The sequence below is a fragment of the Bactrocera neohumeralis genome, chromosome 6 (genome assembly GCF_024586455.1).
Source record: "Bactrocera neohumeralis isolate Rockhampton chromosome 6, APGP_CSIRO_Bneo_wtdbg2-racon-allhic-juicebox.fasta_v2, whole genome shotgun sequence".
Lineage (NCBI taxonomy): Eukaryota > Metazoa > Arthropoda > Insecta > Diptera > Tephritidae > Bactrocera > Bactrocera neohumeralis.
This window is the reverse complement of record NC_065923.1, coordinates 42,315,103-42,334,734: the sequence shown is the minus strand read 5'-3', so window position 1 is coordinate 42,334,734 and position 19,632 is coordinate 42,315,103. Positions and strand designations below refer to the sequence as shown.

At 34.8% G+C, this 19,632-nt stretch overlaps 1 protein-coding gene across 3 annotated transcripts in view; it reads right to left on the bottom strand.

Annotated features, from left to right (window-relative positions):
- Positions 1-19,632, bottom strand: part of LOC126761449 (uncharacterized) — a 103,082-nt gene that overhangs the window by 42,291 nt on the left and 41,159 nt on the right. For 2 of the 3 annotated variants that reach the window (XM_050477611.1, XM_050477612.1), the window contains exon 2: positions 12,096-12,130. The gene's annotated coding sequence lies outside the window, so the exon portion shown is untranslated. Of the gene's footprint in view, positions 1-12,095; positions 12,131-16,339; positions 16,414-19,632 lie in introns of those variants that run through there. The other variant, XM_050477613.1, reaches the window with a different exon arrangement.

Below are 19,632 nucleotides of genomic sequence, written 5' to 3'. Positions count from 1 at the left end.
GTCGAAAAACAAAAACAAAACTTAAAAGAGTGAAGCGAAAAAAATAAAATAAATGGCCAACAAAAAGTGCACAAACAAGTGTGTCAATTGATTAGCACAAAGTCGACGATTAAAGCGGCGATAGGCACACAAAGTATAGTATATAAAAACATACAATACATATATTTATACCATATACCTATCTGAAAGTGTACCACATACAATAAAGTGCTACAACTGGAGCAACAAAGTAAGCAAAGAGCAAAAGAGCAATTAAGTGCCGCACGCAAATGTACGCACGGTTCAAATGTCAAAACTTACACATACAAACAAATTACTTCATGTGAATGCGTGAATAAGAGCTTCTCTATAAGCCCAGTAGGAAATTTTGTTAGTAGGCATTGCTGAGTATATTTTCATTATACGAGGGAAGGAGTGCGAGTATTTAAGAAGTTCATAAGGCTTTAGATCTTTACTTTATCAAGTAAACAAAAATAAATTAATTTTAGAATTGTTTACTATTACTGAGCATAAAAATTATTAAAAATTATTTAACTATTGGTACATGGCTATACTCGCATAAGCGGTGTTTACGCCAGTAAAGAAAAAGAAGATAGAAATAGATCCAAATTGATTATAGTCAAATTATAGACTATTTTCCACTGTCATGCGAATAGTTTGATAAGAAATGAACTGAAAGTCGAAGTTATGAAATGTCAAAAATTAACTAAACTTTACCAATAAGGACGAGATGAGTTCCAAAAATAACGGCAATTTTCATTTTTTGAAAAAAATACTCATTTGTTTATTTACATTAGTGTTGTTGTCTTCAAAGTAGTCTTTATTTAATATTATACATTTCTTCGATATTATCGTTTCTTTCAATCGTCGAAACAATTCTCAAACTCGTTTTTTTTTTTGGGATAGCCTTTAGCTCTTTTTACGATTTTTGACATTCTTGTAGAACGACGGCCCTTTAAGGTTCTCTTTGTCTTTGGAAATAGATAAAAATCTCATGGCGCCACAATTGATGACTATGAAGACTGGGTCATCGTTTTTGGCGAAGAATTCAAAAACAAGCAACGTAGTGTTTGCTTTTAACAAACTAAAATCACCAAGTAATATATACCAATTTTAAGAAACCCCACGAAATTCGAAGGTTTTGATTTATGCGATAACATCTAATCGCTAATACCGTTCCGAGATCATTTTGGTTATTATTGAAGCAGTATCTGGCTTTTTGAACAATAGCTCAAAGATTTCTAATCGTATTCTTTGTTTTTGTTGAACCCCGAATGGCAGTAGAAGAGTTATAACTAGAGATTAGCTTGTCTCTTACGGGCGATAGAGTAAGAAAGTTGAGTGCATTGGGGTTGGCCCTCTTATCCGGGGTTACCAATATCTGCTGCGACAAATTGAACGGTCGAAATATAGGAATCTATATGGAAAACTTTTTCATTTGACGAGATCATTGTCTAAAGTAAGAACGGGTTTTACAATAAGAGCGCTACAAATGTCTTTTTTTAAACAAAAACGATTTCGGATATCAATGTTCTTTATTTCTGTGAGAGTACATTCGATGCCATTGGTCAACTTGGTTTTCAATAAACCGATTGAGGCATTTGCTGTGTGGCTTGTGGTGCCGTCCTGTTGGAACCACATATTGTCCAAATCCATACCATCCCATTCGAGTCAAAAATATTCAGTTATTATTGAGCGGTAGTGATTCCCATTCACAGTAACGTGTCGGTCTTGATCATTACGGAAGAAGTACGACCCAATGACGCCGCCGGCCCATAAACCGCAACAATACGTAATTTTTTCGGAATGCATTGGAGTACGTGTGGATTGCTGCCTGACTAATAACGTATATTTTGCTAATTGACGAAGACATTCAGCCGGAAATGAGCCCCATCACTGAATTCGATGAAAATTCGGATCATTTTTTAGTTGTTGCTCAGCCCAATTCACGAACATACGACGATTCTGATGGTCAAGCGGCTTCAGTTCTTGCGTCAATTTGATCTTTTAAGGATGTAGGTCAAGATCTTTTCGCAAAATTCCTCACAGCGACGTCACAGAGATGACTAACGCTTGAAAATGACGTGTGAGAGACTGATTTGGGTCTTCCCCTTTTTTTTCTCACTGGCAAGGGAACATTTGGTACTGTGATTGTGGAAAGAATTTTTTTCCACTAGACGCTCAAGGATTGATCTGACAAGACGATTATGACGACCAAAAATTCTCGTTGTTGGATCGTATATCTTTCCATGATAAAATGGCAAGCCTGAAGAGAAATGTCAAAAGAGCGAGAAAAAATATGGCGTCGTTTGCTGTCCCTATCGGTCTACCTTTGTAGCGTCCCTATTGAAAACCCCATTATTGTAATCTTCAAAGAAATTACTTATATCGAATTAATGTAGCATACTAACACTTTGTATGGACTGAACGATCAGGGATCAAGTTTTTGTAACCTTCGGTTCTATCGCAGTTAAGGTCTTTTTGTTTTGGTATATATAGTATAGTGTAGGCGTACTCACATAGAAACGATAAGAACTTTTCAGTCTCGCTGATTTTGTGCGTTCAGGGATAATGCGCGTCTTACGAATTAGTTTCCACAGCAATCAAAACTGTACAAAAATTTATTTATCAACAAATAAATATATTCCGATTGGGTCTGTGTAAGTAAATATATATCCCTACCATATGCAAACTCGCATACAAAAGGGTCGAAAGCAAACAAATTTACGCTATTTTGCAGCATAGTATATTGACATCAATGAAAATGCGTCGTTTTGGTAAAATACCGTTAAATTTTAAGAGCGTTAAAAAATCGAAAAAATGCTTAAATATCTATTTGAAAGCGTTTAACTTTCAACCAGGCAACTATTGCGCTTTGATGCATTTTTAAATGAGCGTCAAAGTGCAGGCAAAGCCGTTATCGAACAATAATCACACAAAAAATCGCGAAAAAATGCCACACAAGGCAAATGCCAATGGGCATAATGACATGCACTGTACATGGAAAATAGGGTAACAAAATATTGCAACAACAACAACAGCAATGAGTTGAAAAATTCGCAGCGGATTGCGTAAAGGAACGCACTGCATTTGCACTTTGCGCCAATTTCCAGCACTTCCAATGCGATTAGCGCGTTGAAGTTGCTACATTTTTTCACAGCCTTTCGCAAAATTAGAATAGACACAAGCATGAATAGAGAATGTTGGCAAAAAACACAGTTTTTTTTTTTGGGACTACAATACAAACACGTGCGTGCGCACACACATGCACAATTGCAATTGCATGGCGAATGGCAGCGAGCGTTGCGCCGGCAGCGCAGCTGACACTTGTTCGCTTGCACTGAATCACTGCGGCAACAATCAAGTGCAACAACAATATTAGCATATCGAATGCATGATGTCACTGGCCGTTTGTGTTTACGCACACAGCTAAACAAACACATGCATACGTGCTTGTGTGTGTGTGTGTGTGCTTTCGTACGTTTATGGCAAATAAACGCTTTTTTCATAATATTTGCGAAAATAAATTTGCTCAGCAATTCAATTTCTTTATGATTTGCGCAAACGGCGGCGCTCTTGTGGCGCTGAAAATTGCTTAATCAAAATCAACCTGGCAGTTGAAAAAATAATAAAAGAAATTCAAATAAATATGAAACACACACAAATACAGTCCGCCGGACAAGCTTTTAATGATTTAATCGCGCGAATTTTTAATTGTGTACGCGCGAACGTGTTGTTGCCACATTTTTCCGCGCATATTTTCATTTTCGCTGTATTTATTTTTATGCCCGTTTGCCCACTACGCTGCCAATTAAGCGTTAAGCGCAAGCAAACAACTGAATTATAAAATTTTTGTTGAAGCGCTTGCCACATCAGCGACAGCGCCGGCGGCGGTGGCATGTCTTGATTGAATCGAATTAATTTAGCTGTCAAGTGATTAGTGGGCATACTTGAGACATAAGCAGCGTTTGGCGAGCGCTGGAACTTAAAAATGTCATGTTGCTGTTGTTGCTGTCGATTGAAACGGCAGCAGACAATTATTTCATGTACCAATTATGGGCAATAATCAAAAACTACTGCAATAAATTCATTTGACACTTTTAATTTGCGAAAAACAATTATTTATGGCCATTGAAAATTAAGTTGTAAAATGTGTTTCACTTCTTTTTATGGTGAAATGGTGATTTTTTAACTCATAAGCGGAAATCGAACATTCATTGTCAATTTAGTGTTGTAAACATCAATCATGGCACGCTTGGTCTCTACGGCATTTAGGCGCCATATTTTATTTAGAGTTCCACTAAGTTGCGTTTCCATAGTCACGTCTTCATAAGTACTTCAGTGAGATTTACTGAATAAAATGATGGTGCGAATTCAATCAAGCTTAAGGGGTTAGGTGGGTTTGAAAAATAGTTGAATATGTTTAAAATATTGTGCCAAAAGTTTAAATCGATCCGAGTAAAATTCTAAGGTTCTACCTTCGGAAGTACCGCCACGTAGATGTAGCGTACGGCACTTTAAATGCATTTTTCTCAAAACTGCATTTTTGAAGTCGGTGGACTTGATTTCTCGAAAAGTTACGGACATTATTCAGTTATTGAACGAGGTATTTGTTTTCATTACTACTAATTTTTTTGATGTCGGAAATTTGACTAAAACATTAAATTTTTTGTTCAAAGTCTGAGAAAAAATTAAAACTTTAATTTGTTTCCTTCGTTCAAGCACGAGATTTACATATGTATATATGTACTAAATGAATATTTTTTTTATTTTTATTTTAGATGAACCAATAATAAGTTATGCTGTCTACGGCGAAAGCACTTTTTTTGTGAGATACCCGGCGGAATTAGGTCCCAATGGCTGAATTTTCAACACTTTTATATCAAAATTTCAGGAGACATTGTTCAAATATGTACCTTTGATACCATATTATATTTTTGAAAATACCTTTTTTTTGTACCTTTGTAAGGTACCTAACCTCTTAAATAATTCAGTAGAGAAGAGTGTACGACAGTTTCGAAAATATGAAAATATTAAGTTAGGCCAGGTTCCACGATTTCACAAGTATCCAACTTGAACAGTTAAAACACTGGTCATTTTGATAAAAAGAACTCCTTACGATGTACCAGTAGAGGCCTTTGAGCCTATTATACATTTTTTAAGACGGCTCATATTGATTTAGGCCAATGCTCTCAGTTCAAATATGGCATATGGGTGCTTTCTTAGACGGTTGGTTTTCAGTGAGGCAATACTTTTTCGGAGTATAGGCAGTTTATTTTGACATTTCGTAATAAACAAATTTAGATCGGAACAAGGTTTGCAAAATCACTTCAAATTATAAAAAATAATAGTTCGGTTCAACCGAATCAACGCGCTCTTCCTTCAGTATCTAGCCAATATAATCGCCCAACAGAGTCGGTTATACGAGTAACCATAGATGGGCTTCAAACCACGTTTGCTCTATTGGATAATGCCTGTCCTCAGAGACACCGTACTGTGGGCACCCGAAGGTGATTTTGCTGCTGTGGAGCAGAGTATCGAAGAAAACCCGAATGAGTACATGCGCCATCATACGCAACAATTGGAGTTATGCCAATTCACTTTATTGTAGAATTTGTGGAAGAATATTGGTTTTCGAGTTTATAAAATCCAACTCGAGGAGTGAAGCCGAACGTCCGTTAGGCGCATCTCACTTTCAGTGAATGGACCCAAAACGAAAAAAATTAGTTCAGGAATGAACCTCACTGTTGAATGGGTACGTCAATAAACAAAATTGTAGCATTTAGAGTGATGATAATCACCAGCCATAGTTGAGACGCCATTACATTAAAAAGTCACCGTTTGATCTGATCAAACTGAATGTTATTTGTCTACGGCCTCCAAGAAATTTAAGGTCCGATCGTACATTATGTGAAAAAGAGAATATTCGACACGTCATTGCTAACACACGGCCTCAAATTGTTGAAAAAGTGGTCGAAAATTACTAATAAAAAAAAAATAGTTTTCAATATTGAATTCTTAATCCCAACATCTTGGATTAAAAACTAAAATTTCTTTTTTTCAAAATCGGAACTAAAAATTGAAAACTCGATTTTATATCATTTCAATGTTGTGGCCAAGAATTTAGCATTTTTGAAGGCATTATTTACAAACCCACTGATAACAATAGTTGTCCAGTAAGTTCTTTATAGAAAATACATACTTCGCTCTTTTGATTTCGAAATGGTTCACCGAGATAAAGCCGGATATTACACCAGATAAGAAATAAAAAATTGAACAACAAAGTACATTGGAGTAAGATTTGAGTAAACTCATCATAATTATGGTCGCCGAAATGAACTTAATAAGTTATCATAGCCAGCACTAGTATCGTTAGTCGGAGATTAGTCTCAAAAAATTAATAAATATACTGGATAAATCTATATATCAAATTTATTACAAAAGTTTCGCAAATACCGATTAATCTATAAAACCTCCCGATGAGTGCCTCTAATTAATAAGAAATTAATAATTTTTTATGAGCGAAATATATGTCACTTCTTACTCGTCAATCTTTCAATAAAACATATATATACAGAGACCCCTTTCCAAATGAATCATTCAATCAATTGAACAACTCGACGTGCTCTGTATTCAATTAATAAACAAATATGTGTGTAATTGAGTGGGAACAAATAAATAATTCCCTTTAGAAATCGCACATACTTATGTATTTCTTAACGCGAACGAATACGAGTCTCACTAATTGGTTTGGAATTCAATGAATATTACTGTAGCAATTTGCGCTTTAACTGTTTAACTGTAGATGAGCACACGTCAATGATGAGGTAATTATTTATGGCAAAATTAAGTCTCTTCACACTTGCAATGATTTAATTCTACCACTCAAATCGTTAAATGAGTAAAATATATATGTTTGAGTTGCTTAAGCAATATTCTGAAATTGAAAAATGTTAAAAAAAATTATGGGATTATGCTTACGGCAATCATAAATAATTTATTAAAGGATATACAAGGTTGTTTCGAAGCCACTTAGCCACTTGTTATATTGAGAACATACTTATTACAATCAATATATAAGTGTATTGTATATTGATTAACATTTTTTCAACATAAACTATTGATGGTGATTATTATAAGATTGTTATAATCCTTAATAAAATTTTGTAATTATTTAATAAAAAGCGGTCCTGTTTATTTTATGCTGAAAAGCCTTAACGTAGAAGCCGGATGTTGCATGCCTATTATACAAGGTCTGTCGCAAAAGAAACAGAACTTTTTAAATATAACTGTTTCTGGTGGCGCCACCTATTGGTGGGTATATGAAAAAAAAAGTTTGATCTCTTGTTGACATTTCGTAAAAATTTTAAGACAATTGGATAACTACAATCGATGTTATCGATCAAAAAGTGACAGCAGCTTTTGGTCATCGGTCGTAAAATGCATTTTGAACAAAGAGCAAATATTAAATTTTGTTTTAAGCTTGGGAAAACGTTTACTGAAACATTTCAAATGATGAAAAAAGTTTATGGTGAACAGTGCCTATCCCGTAGTAATGTGCATGAGTGCTTTAAGCGATTCCAAGAAGGTCGTGAGGACCTCTGTGACGATCAGAAGTCGGTCGTCTTCAGAAGTCAATAATAAGGACAATGCTGATTTGTTTTTACGATTCCGAGGGTATTGTACACCGAGAGTTCGTCCCACCTAGCCAACGCTGGGCTTAATGCTGTGTTTTACCTTGGTGTTATAAAGCGTCTTTTGTTACGCATTCGTCGTGCTCGACCACAATACCGTTAGGCAGGGTGCTGGCGCCTGTTGCACGATAATGCGCCGTGTCATCGGTCGACGCTTGTCACTGATTTTTTTGACAAAAAACTCCTTAAAAAAAACCTTAAACACTCATTTGAAATGCTGATTGACCGAGCTAAACGCTGTATCGAAGCACAGGGAGACTACTTTGAATAAAAAAATATAACTTTTGGAAAATATTAATTTTTTGGTGTTTTTTTAACAGTTATGTTTCTTTTGCGACAGACCTTGTATATAGCGACTAGTGTAGCAGCTAGGCAACCAAATACCAAAAGTTTCCTTATGCATGGCAACCAAGTACTAATCTTAAGCATTTGAGTGAGCAAACGTCATTTTTTATTATTATTAAATATAATTATCATACATTTTTGAAGACCAATTGCCCACACATAGTATAGTATCCAAGAGTTAGGCCAACTTAGTTAGGTCAAACTAGTCGCTTAAATAACAGAGATTTTATAATTAGAAGTTTATGTTTAAATCTATTCCTATGAGAGGCGTTTAAACTCGAGTGAATATTATCTACGGTCTGTTTTCTCATCTCTTTAATAACCTTAAAAAGGAAGTGAATAAGCGTAAAACGCTGCTATTGCTTGTTATATTTTGGCTTTAGGTATTCAATCTCTTCCAGAAATTTCTATGCTATTTTAATTCAAATATTTCGAAGTCTAGCTGTGGAAATATAAACGTTTTGGATAATTTGGATAATTTAACATAATATATTATTGATTTAATAACCACTGTTTACAACTACTATATTATATAGTAACTCAGAGGCACTGAAATCGGTGAGAAGTGTTCGAAAGTAAACTGCCATCTCTCCAACCTTACTCGCTTTTACTCTGCAAAGAGCTTGACACTCACCCCCCAACACACAGCGAATGCGCTAATGCTTTTCTTGCGTCACAGATGCCGGAAGCTAACGAGCGCACGCGCAACGATGGATATGCCATACGTTTTAAGAGTGGTAGGGGGACAAAAAATTTAATATCTTTGGAATGTCATGAATGAACAAAAATTTTTTGCAGACTATTAAAGGTGAATATTTTCTGCGTTGTGTCACATACTTTTCGATTTTTTTTAGCGGGAAGAACACTTTAAAAATTTCAATTGTTTAACAAAAAAGTATGTAAAACATTATTATTTAAACATATGGATCGTGAAAAAATATCTATAATATAGCACGACCATTTTTCTTTGACTTCACAAAATTTCATCGATTTATCTCTAGTAGTTTATGAGAAAAAATTTTCAATTTTATCATGCTCTAAATTTTAACCTTCAATAACTTTAACAAAAAATACAATTTTAACGAAATATTTATATCACTGGGTATTCATTTGGCCCCCTTCCTAATAACTGCTAATTTTCAAAATCGATGATATTTCGAAATTTTCATGGACCACTTGACGTGGTTTGACCCAGAAGCTTCAGATGTGTCACAATACTGCACCCCAGATGATGACAATATGCCTCTTGAGGCCTCCGGGTGAACATTTGCACTGCAAGGTCTGCATGCTTGCGGTAAAGGATCAAATTAATTCCTCTCCAACCAGTTTTTGCTGGCCTGCTTTCGCTCAAACCATCCATGCATACGTCTGCTTAAAGCGTTGCCGCCTGCTAGTAACATCTAGATGTCTTTCTTTGAAAAGATCGATGATATCGAGCAGTACACCGGTCAAACTTCAAACGTAACTAACTTTAGCCACGCGCAGGCCAGCATTTGCAGTGGAGTCATCAACAGCTTTACCGACGCCATCCCAGTGAATGGCGTACTTGAAGTCAAACCTACACCCATTGCACACGATGAGCTCGAGTTCCCCTGAGAATAGAGTTAATTTTGCAAAACTTCGTTTTGGATACTGTTGGAGGTTACACTCCAATTATTTAGAATCGATTAAGACATACTAAACATATAGTATGTGCAACATGCAATGAGTCCCGACCTCTTTGCATGCCCAACGAATTACACTTTTCCAACGCTTCTCTCCGTTTGGACTGACCTAGTCGAAACAGCACATTCCCCAGGCATATTGTGAGAAGACTGCGATGACAACCAACCCGAACCTTATCACCCATGTGGGTAGTAGATTAAAGATGATTTTATATGTATCTAGTCTTCAAAATAGAAAAGTTATCAGAAAACTGACCATTTCTCACAGAATGAACATAAACGAAAGAAAATCCACAGCACTCAACTGTTTTAGAAAATCGGCTGCCTTTCTGGTACTTCGGTGTATAAACTATAATCTATACATAAATATATATATATATATAGTCAGTTTTATTAAGTTATCAATGTTTCATTTCTTCTGAGGCAGCTGCGCCTTGCACAAATTTATTTCCAGCACATTTTTGCTCTAAATACCGCACATTCCGAAGAAATCTCGTGCTGCCAATCAACAGCAGTCAACATTCAGTCATAACAGCAAATGTACAATGCTAATGAAAATATTTGCAAAAAAAAACATTTTCGTTCAAATATATTGAGTAAATAAATCAAAACTAATATGAGTAGCTAAATAAGAAGCACAACCTTCTCGGGTGCCTACATTGCTGCCACCACAAGAATTTGTAATGTCTTAGTCATGCGTGAAGACAATCGACACACCTTAGAAGACAACTGTGCTCAAACTTATATAAAGCTTACTAAATATTCAGCATGTTTACCCACATATACATATACAAGTTTGTATCTGCGCCCGCTTGCATATGTGTTCAAAAATAGTTAGGCTTGTAAACATATTCACACCACCTAGCAACTGGCTATCTTTATAGACCATCTAATTCATATGCCTGACAGATTGTTGCCAATTAATTAGAAAGCCGGTTCTAGCACATTAAAAGGAGGCAGTGTCTATCAAAGGGTGAAGTGTCAGTGGAAGAAAGAGTTCATGCGAACTGAAGCACATGCAAGTGCATAACAAGGATTGGCTTCGATTTTCTCTAATGAAATATGACAGCAGTTTGGGTGGGCCTATCACACATGTGTGGTGTAAATGGACATGTTCTTGGCACATTGAACTCTATTATCTATTTTCTGAATAGAAATTTACTCAAGGCATTGTTGTATTAGTTGTAACACTGGGCTAAGACTACTTTACTCAAGGCATTGTTGTTTTAGTTGCAACACTGGGCTAAGACTACTATAGAAATTTGTTTTGAGTAACTGTAACTGGCAAGTGGTGGCAGTAATTTAGTTGCTTGTGGGTTTTCAACCGGAAGTATGTGGGTTAAACTCTCGTCTAGGCCTAAAGCATAGAATTGTAAAGCGAGTGTTGTTCTAATGTTAGTTGAAGCTCGTGAAATAATATGAAAAACCTGAGAGTTTTTTTGAGTTGACAAAAATATATTAAAGAAAACATCAATCACCCTCTAGAGGCAAGTTAAATCTCATAGAACTTTTCCTTCTGATCTTCAATCAACTCTCTATACATGACTTTAATCTGTTAGAACTTTTCTTTTTGATTATCAATCAACTCTCTATAGAGGACTTTGATCTTGTGGAACTTTTCCTTTTGATCTTAAATGAACTCTCTGTAGATGACTTTAATCTGGTGGAACTTTTCCTTTTGATCCTCAATCAACTCTCTATAAACTACTTTAATCTGTTAGAACTTTTCTCTTTGATCTTCAATCAACTCTCTATAGAGGGCTTTGATCTTGTAGAACTTTTCCTTTTGATCTTTAATCAACTCTCTATAGAGGACTTTGATCTCGTGGAACTCTTCCTTTTGGAGAACATCATACAGAAATAAGTGCTCGATATTTTAATAACAGAATTTTCATTATACTTAAACCACTAGGTTCCAAAGGATCAGTCTTTACGTAAGACACCAAGTGTGGACTAAATATTAATGAATTACAATATAATGCTTATTTATTAAATAATATCTTAATAAATGTCAAAATTATTAAAATTGTTTATAAATATTTGGAATCAACACTCATAATCCACATTTTCCTTGCAGGGCAAGCCGCCAACAAACGCAATATTCTTTACTCGCGCTCGTATCCCGCTGCTAGTTAATAATAAATTTCGCCACATCAGCAGCCATGCCACATAAATAGGACACGCGTCGCGGAGTGAGAAATAACTTGACTCGTGTGAGCAATGTGCATGTGTATAGCTTTATTTTTAACACGATATGCGTCCGTGCATAATACATATGTATGCTTAAATACGTATGTCTGCATGTAGCTGCGAAAGTTGTCTAAATTTATAGATCAAACGCACGCAGGCGAGCAATCTGCACGCGAATGTGCAAGCAAAATTGATAGCTTACCTTTTAGGTGGACGCGGTGGTTGTACTGCAAGGACCTGAAAATGGAAGAAAAAAGCAACAAATTAATGGAAACCCTTTTACTTGCGCAGTTATTTTCGAATATGTTGTGGTAAGGAGAATACATGTATAAATAAAAGTAATATATTGCCACGATGAACTGTATTTTTATTTGAGACGAGCTTGTGCGCGCATATGAGCTTGAAAATTTAATAAATTGTAGAAATTTTAATTTTTGAAGATATAGCTTTTTAGAACAACAGTGAAATAATTTGAAAACCGCTTTGAAATTTATAATTAAATGAAATATGTTTCTCTTTTCAACAAGCCAACGCAAGAGGCCATACGAGCAGGTCAACGAAAACGTGGCTTCAACCTAAAAAGATCGATTTTTTGGAATGGCCAGCTTGTTCTCCTCATGTAAGTCCTATTGATAACATCTGGAAATGGCTGGTAAGAAAGGTTTACGAGGATTGTTCAGTATGTATTTGACCAGACCTAGGGTTTTGTCCAGTGAGGCCCCTATACTTATTGTACATGACATGGGGACTCACTAAGCCCAACGTGGCGGACGCGGCGCGCGCCCAGGTAAGACAGGTATCGATTTTTGGTGAAATTTAAATGTATTTGACCACGTCTGGCGTTTTGCTATTTTACAATATATTATTATTATTATCGAAAAACAACAATGGCAGACCATTATCGCGCGTTTAACATTGCAGCAGACGGTTTTGAAAGTGCTGAAAAAAATTAAATTTTAAAAGTATTTGACCAGATCTGCCATTAATATATTTTATTCATTAGGGTCTTATAAACCTATTTTAATCACGGCAGACGATTTTATTAAGTACTCACTTCAGCAGACAGCATAATCTTTATTACTATCCGGTCAGGTATATGCATAGACTGTTTGTAGCTATCCTTCATTTTTCCCCTAAAAATTATTATTTCACACACTCTAGGCTATAGTATTCTCTTGTAAACTTACTAGCTTTCGAATCGTTCAGATTTTAGACTTGAGAGGGCCAAGTTGTATCCTCATCTCAACTGTTTTTGTCAGATGTTTTCAGTACAGTGTGAACCTAAATAGAGTGCCTTGTGTTTTGTGAATTTCTAAAGTTATTTATCAAATCTTTTAAAGTTTATTATTCATTTGATTTATCTGAAATGTCGAGTGAAGAAGAAAAACTAAAGTGTGTTTTTTGTGACACTGTAAAGGCTGAAAAATTACAGCTTTTCTCACCAGAGACATTATCAAAATGTAAAAAGATTTTGAGGTTACGGAAACTTCATAAATTAAAATATCATAATATTATTTTACCGGATGAACTTTATGATTCTGCGTACCATAGTACTTGTTATAAAACACAATAAATTATTAAGAAAAAAGAGAACTTTGTTTCTTTCTTTAGCTGTCTTTATAGATATGAGACACCGTTATCAGTGGATTCGCTTACTACGATAGTAGCAAAAGTATCGTTAGAAAAAATGTTTTTATAGAACTGTTAGAGTTACCATAGAGCTTTAAAATAATAGCATTCGTTTTTGGAATGGAAACACGTTTTTTTCAGTATTTCACAGAAATACTTTCTTTATAGCAATGAAACATACTTGAATATAAATGAACAGCGTGACGAGCTGAGTCGATTTTGCCGTCTTTCCGTCTGTATATACGTGAACTAGTCACGCAGTTTTAGAGATGTTGATCTGAAATTATGCACACATCCTTTTCTTCCAAGAAACTGCTTATATGTCGTCTTGTATAGGAAACTTTCGTATTTGACAAGTTATCTCTTTAAAATTTGGCATGGATACTAACTTAAAACGAGGACGTAATCTCTGAAAACATTGTTCAGATTGGACCACTATAGCATATAGCTGCCATACAAACTGAATTACCGGATCTAGTTCGTATATTGAAAACTTTTTTATCAGGCAAGATATCTTTACGGAATTTCACATTGATTATTATTCAAACCAAGGCTATATTAATTGAAAAAATTGTTCAGATCGGACCAATATAAGATATAGCTGCCATACAAAACGATCGATCAAAATCGAGTTCTTGTATGAAAACTTTTTATTTATGACGGGTATTAGTGATGTTAAGGAGATATTCTGGTCTAGAAGCATGAATTTCAGGTAATTTTTAAAGTGTCGTAAAAAAAAGGCAATTAATATTTTTACCATCCATTTTTCTTATTAGTTATTTGCTAATTTTAGAAGAGTACAGAAAAAAGTTAATAACTAAAAAAAGTAAAAAATTTCAAAACTTATGAGCTGACGAAGTGGGGGGTCTCTAAAAATTTCCACTTGACCATACCCATGATTTCAACCCTCCTAGTTATCTGAACCAAAAAAAAAAGATTATTAATCTAGAATAATGTCGCAATGGCCGGAACTACGGAAAAGTGGGAAAAATTTTTTTCACAGAATGGCGACTGCCTGAAAAAAAAAGTTTTTTTGGATCACTTTTTCTGACTATTTTGAATTTTTTAAAAATAAAAATTTGGGGATGGGGCTAGTTGCAACCATAGACAAGCCTATAAAGAAGACTCTATAAAAATTTCAAGTAAATCAGTCTAGTAGAACCTGAGAAATCGTGGGTATCGTTTCGAAAAAGTCAGTTTTGAGAAAAACGCATTTAAAGTTTAGGAGACAAATCTAGTGAACACGGACGCCACGTCAAAAAATCGGCTGTATCTCCGAAAATAAGTCGAATTTTGAAAAATCCTTCCAAGGTCATATTTTTGAAAGTCTAAACTTTCAAGATATGCAAAAAAAATCGATTTTTTCAAAAACCTAGACAAGAATACCCCCTTAACTTTTTTTTCTTTTTTTATAAATTTATATAGCTAAAGCCTTAAAACACCTTTGGGTTATCTGTCTATTTTTAATTACAAATATTAAATATATTATTTTATTAAATTAAATTTATTTTAATTTTAATTTTCAATATTATTTTTCTTTATTAAATTTTAGTTTTGTTCTGCAAGCCTATCGCTCTGTTTGAAATAGATGCCTGTTATAACAAACTATTTACATATCGTCTGTCTGTCTGTCTGTCAGTCAGTCTGTCAGTCAGTCTGTCTGTCTGTCTGTATATATACGAACTAGTCCCTCATTTTCTAAGATATCACTTTGAGATTTTGCAAACGTCATTTTCTCTTCAAGAAGCTGCTCATTGTCGGAACCACTATAACATATAGCTGCCATACAAACTGAACGGTCGGAATCAAGTTCTTGTATGAAAAACTTTCATATTTGACAATATATCTTAACGAAATTTGGTAGGAGTTATTAATCATAGAAATAACGTATTATAGGAAGAAATTGTTCAGATCGGCTTACTATAGCATATAGTTGACATACAAACTGATATATTCGCGAAATTTGGTATAGATTATTTTCTAACGCAGTAATGTAATTTCCGAAAAAATTGTTCAGATCGGATTACTATAGCATATAGCTTCCATACAAACTGAACACATAGTTACTAAAAGAAATACAGCTGTGAAGGGTATATTAGCCATATATAACAAATTTTATAACCGAAACTCAAATTTTGTTTCAGTATGAATGATTTATATTATATCATTTTCACATCGCCTATAAAGTTATGAATAATGATGTTACGTTATTTTGTTTATTTTTGTTTCAGTATTCAAAATGTCTTATTGATCACGATTCACTACTTCAAATTATATACATAATATTATATCAACATTTTCACTCAGATATAAACCAGTTTTAATCAATTTATAAACTTTTTTTTATGAAAAGCTGATTTATTCCGTGTTTATTTTGCATTTTAAATTGACGAAGATGTATACGTTATTTTGCATTTCAGGTGACGATATAGTATGTATATTTTTTGAATTCAGCTACATCGAATTCAAAATTTCACACACACAAAAAAGCACTTGTTTTAGGAATAACGGCATATTTGAAAAATTATGCATAAATCACAATTTTATTGCCAGCAAACGAGTTTTTTGAAGGCAATCAAATGGCAAGGCGCAAAGTAAATATTTATATATCTCACACGAGTTGTATTTTTATAACACCAATTTTCTAAATTTTCTTTCTATTATCCACCATTACTTTATGGAAGCTAATTAGTTTAATTGGAACACACTGCAACGCAGCCACACATTTTACTAAAAGTTTTCGCGTTCGACGGGCTTTGTTTGTGCTAAAACTCACACATGCACACACACACACACATATAAGCAATCAGAACTCACAGTATGAGGAAAAATTAGAATACGAAAATTTATAGCGACGCGCTGACACATGCATGCCACTACACATGTAAATATAGTATATCTGCCAGCACCCACATCCACTCGCCGGCAGCCCGACTGTCACAAGCAAGCGCGAAATTATTGACTAAACAGAAAAAGAATTGAGCAGCGCCAAGTCCCAAATTTATAAAAAAGAATAATCATACATACATACATATGTGTATTATTCAAAGCTTTTTGTGCGATTTCCACACACAGAACTCAAATACACATACAGGCATAAATATAAACGCAAATGTCGTCGGAGATGAGTTGCCTTAGGTGAATGCTGCATAAATATTTCAAAACGCCACCAAAGTCAAATATTCAAATATACAATATTTACGATTATGAGTTCGTGTGCTGCCTTTGCCGAAATTGAAAAGGTGCCGGTAAGATAAAATATGCGCTTCAGTTGAAAATATATAGTTTTGTGAATAAAATAAAGGCGGCTTTCAGTAAAGTGAATTAAAAATTAAAAACCATTTTTTTAAATCTTTCACAAAAAGCACACAATAACAATAAATAGCACAAATGCATGGCATACCTATACATTCGTAAACAGTTTATGTATGCATGTGTGTGTAAATTTTAGGCTTTCAAAATTTCACAAGTTTCGTATGGTTGGTTGACTGGCGTTAGCGCTTGACAGATGCAACATGTGGCAAGCGTCGGCTAATGCTTTTGCACTCAAAATCATTTCTATTTCATCTACAGTATTTTATTCATTCTATTTTCGGAAAAATCTTTTTGTTTTGCTGCTTTATTTCGAGTATTTATTGCTTAGTTTCATTTTTGGATGGCGGCCACAGCAAATCACAGCTGCTAAAAATTAAGATGGTGTGAATAATACTTAGTACTTTTTTTGTTTTTGCTGCGTTAAGTAGAATTGAGTGTGGGAAGTGCATAAGCAAAATAGTTTGCAAAGAAAAATTTTTGAAATTAAAAGATGTGTAAGATATACTTGATTTTTTTTCAAATATCTGAGATGTTCTCATATAGCTTGGTTAGAAACAAATTTTAGTCATCACAAATTTTTTTTGACGTTTCTAGCAAATTCATCTGGCTCACAGTAAGTTTGGCTTTAGATATACATATGTATATCAAACTCCGTGCATATAGATATTTACATCTCGCTTTAATCCAGGTAACTTTGACAATTGTCGCCTGTCAAGATTTTAAGCTTTATATATGCCCAAAAAAATATGATTGGACGAATGCATGCCCAACGATTGGAATTTAAGTGTGCTCTGCCCAATCCACAAAATGGGAGACCCCGTAATATGCGCCAACTATCATGGGATTAGCCTCCTCAACATCGCATCTAAGGTTCTATCAAGCGTATTGTGTGAAAGATTAAAGCCCACCGTCAACAAACTAAATGGATCTTATCAGTGTGACTTCAGACCTGACAAATCAACAACTGACCAGATATTCGCCACGCGCCAAATTTTGGAAAAGAGAATCGACACACACCACCTCTTCGTCGTTTTAAAGCAGCATTTGACAGCACGAAAAGGAGCTGCCTTTATGCCGCGATGTCTGAATTTGGTATCCCCGCAAAACTAATACGGCTGTGTAAACTGACATTGAGCAATACTAAAAGCTCCGTCAGGGAAGGGAAGGACCTCTCCTATCCGTTCGATACCAAGCGAGGTTTCAGACAAGAGGCTCGTGTGAGTTCTTCAACCTATTGCTCGAGAAAATAATTCGAGCTGCTGAGCTGATTAGATAAGGTAAGTTCTTTTACAAGATGTACATCTGCTGTCGTACGCCGATGACAACCATATCATTGGCCATCAAACAGCTGTCGCATTTGAGACTTGGCTCCCATGTCATTGTTGACAGTCATAACTTCGAAATCGTAGATAATTTCGTCTATCTTGAAACCAGCATTAACACCAAAAACAACGTCTTCATCGAAATTCAACGCAGAATAACCCTCCACTCTATTGGAAAGATCCGGTGGAGAAGCATCTGTCTACACTTGGGATCTCCAATTGGCTCCAAACAGCAAAAAAGAACAACTACTGAGGCGCTGTTGTAAACTCGGCAATAACCTCGTAAGCACCAATAAAAAAGGAGGGATATAGTATGCCTAAAGAATAGTACCCAGTTATAACTCTTACAGTCGTGAAAATATAAAATTTATCATTAACAAGTAGTCTAATGAAATCAATCATTGGAATCTTGGACTGAAGGATCTCGCAGTGAGTAACCAATAAATAAAATGAATAGTTATTAAATTCCAATTGAGGAACCATAAAGTAACGCACTTTAATTAACTTGCAACTAAGTTAGCATACAATTTTATTTAAAAAATGGACCATTAGTATCTAAGGTGTGGCTGTAATGCGATACCGTTATAATATTTTTCCCATTTCCCCTGCACATATGAACATATTTTAATGGTTAATTCACAAAATCAGCAATTCAGCAGCGCATTAATGTCAGCAAATGTCAACCAACGAAAGCCTTCGGCGACAGCCAAAAGCCGGCAAATGTCAGCTAACAACAAACTGGTTGGATGACATCATGGGACCAATCATTAGTTTAAATTTATGCCACCTTAGCCAACAGCATGAAATTCACTTTTACTTAACCTTACATTGGATGTGTGGTCGACGACGATGACGCGCTCAATGGCAAAACAACAAATGAAACGAATTTTAAAATATGAAAATAGAAACAATTTATTTTTTTACAGTCAGCTAGTACAACAGGTTTGTTTACTTTTCAGTGCACGTCCACACACATCCAGCGCTACATAGCGTAAAAAATTATGAGTACGCTCACACTTGGGTATTGGGAATATGCAAATGAGTGGTGAGAACAAGTGTCACAATGAAATTATGCATGTGCTTTTGAATTAGTAGAGCAGAGCATCGCATTTCAGTCGCTGGCAGATTACCGTAACTAATTAGTCTGAATTTAATGCGATGAAAGATTGTTAGTTAAAAATTAGCGTATATTAAATCTAATCCCAACATTGTACTTATTAGCTATAGTGAGCATAATTGTTCAAATATTGTTACTGTTAATTTTCAAGTATTTCCCGACCATCACTTATCCTTACATCTTATGTATGAAGATAATAAAAGCAGACCATAATACTTGAATGATTACATAATACTTAAACTCCACTATTTCATTTAGCTTCGAAGACTTATGTTTTCTATCAGAAATTATATCTTATTTCAAGCAATAAATATTTAAAGACAATCAAAAAGTCTTTGAATGTAATTATTTTTGGT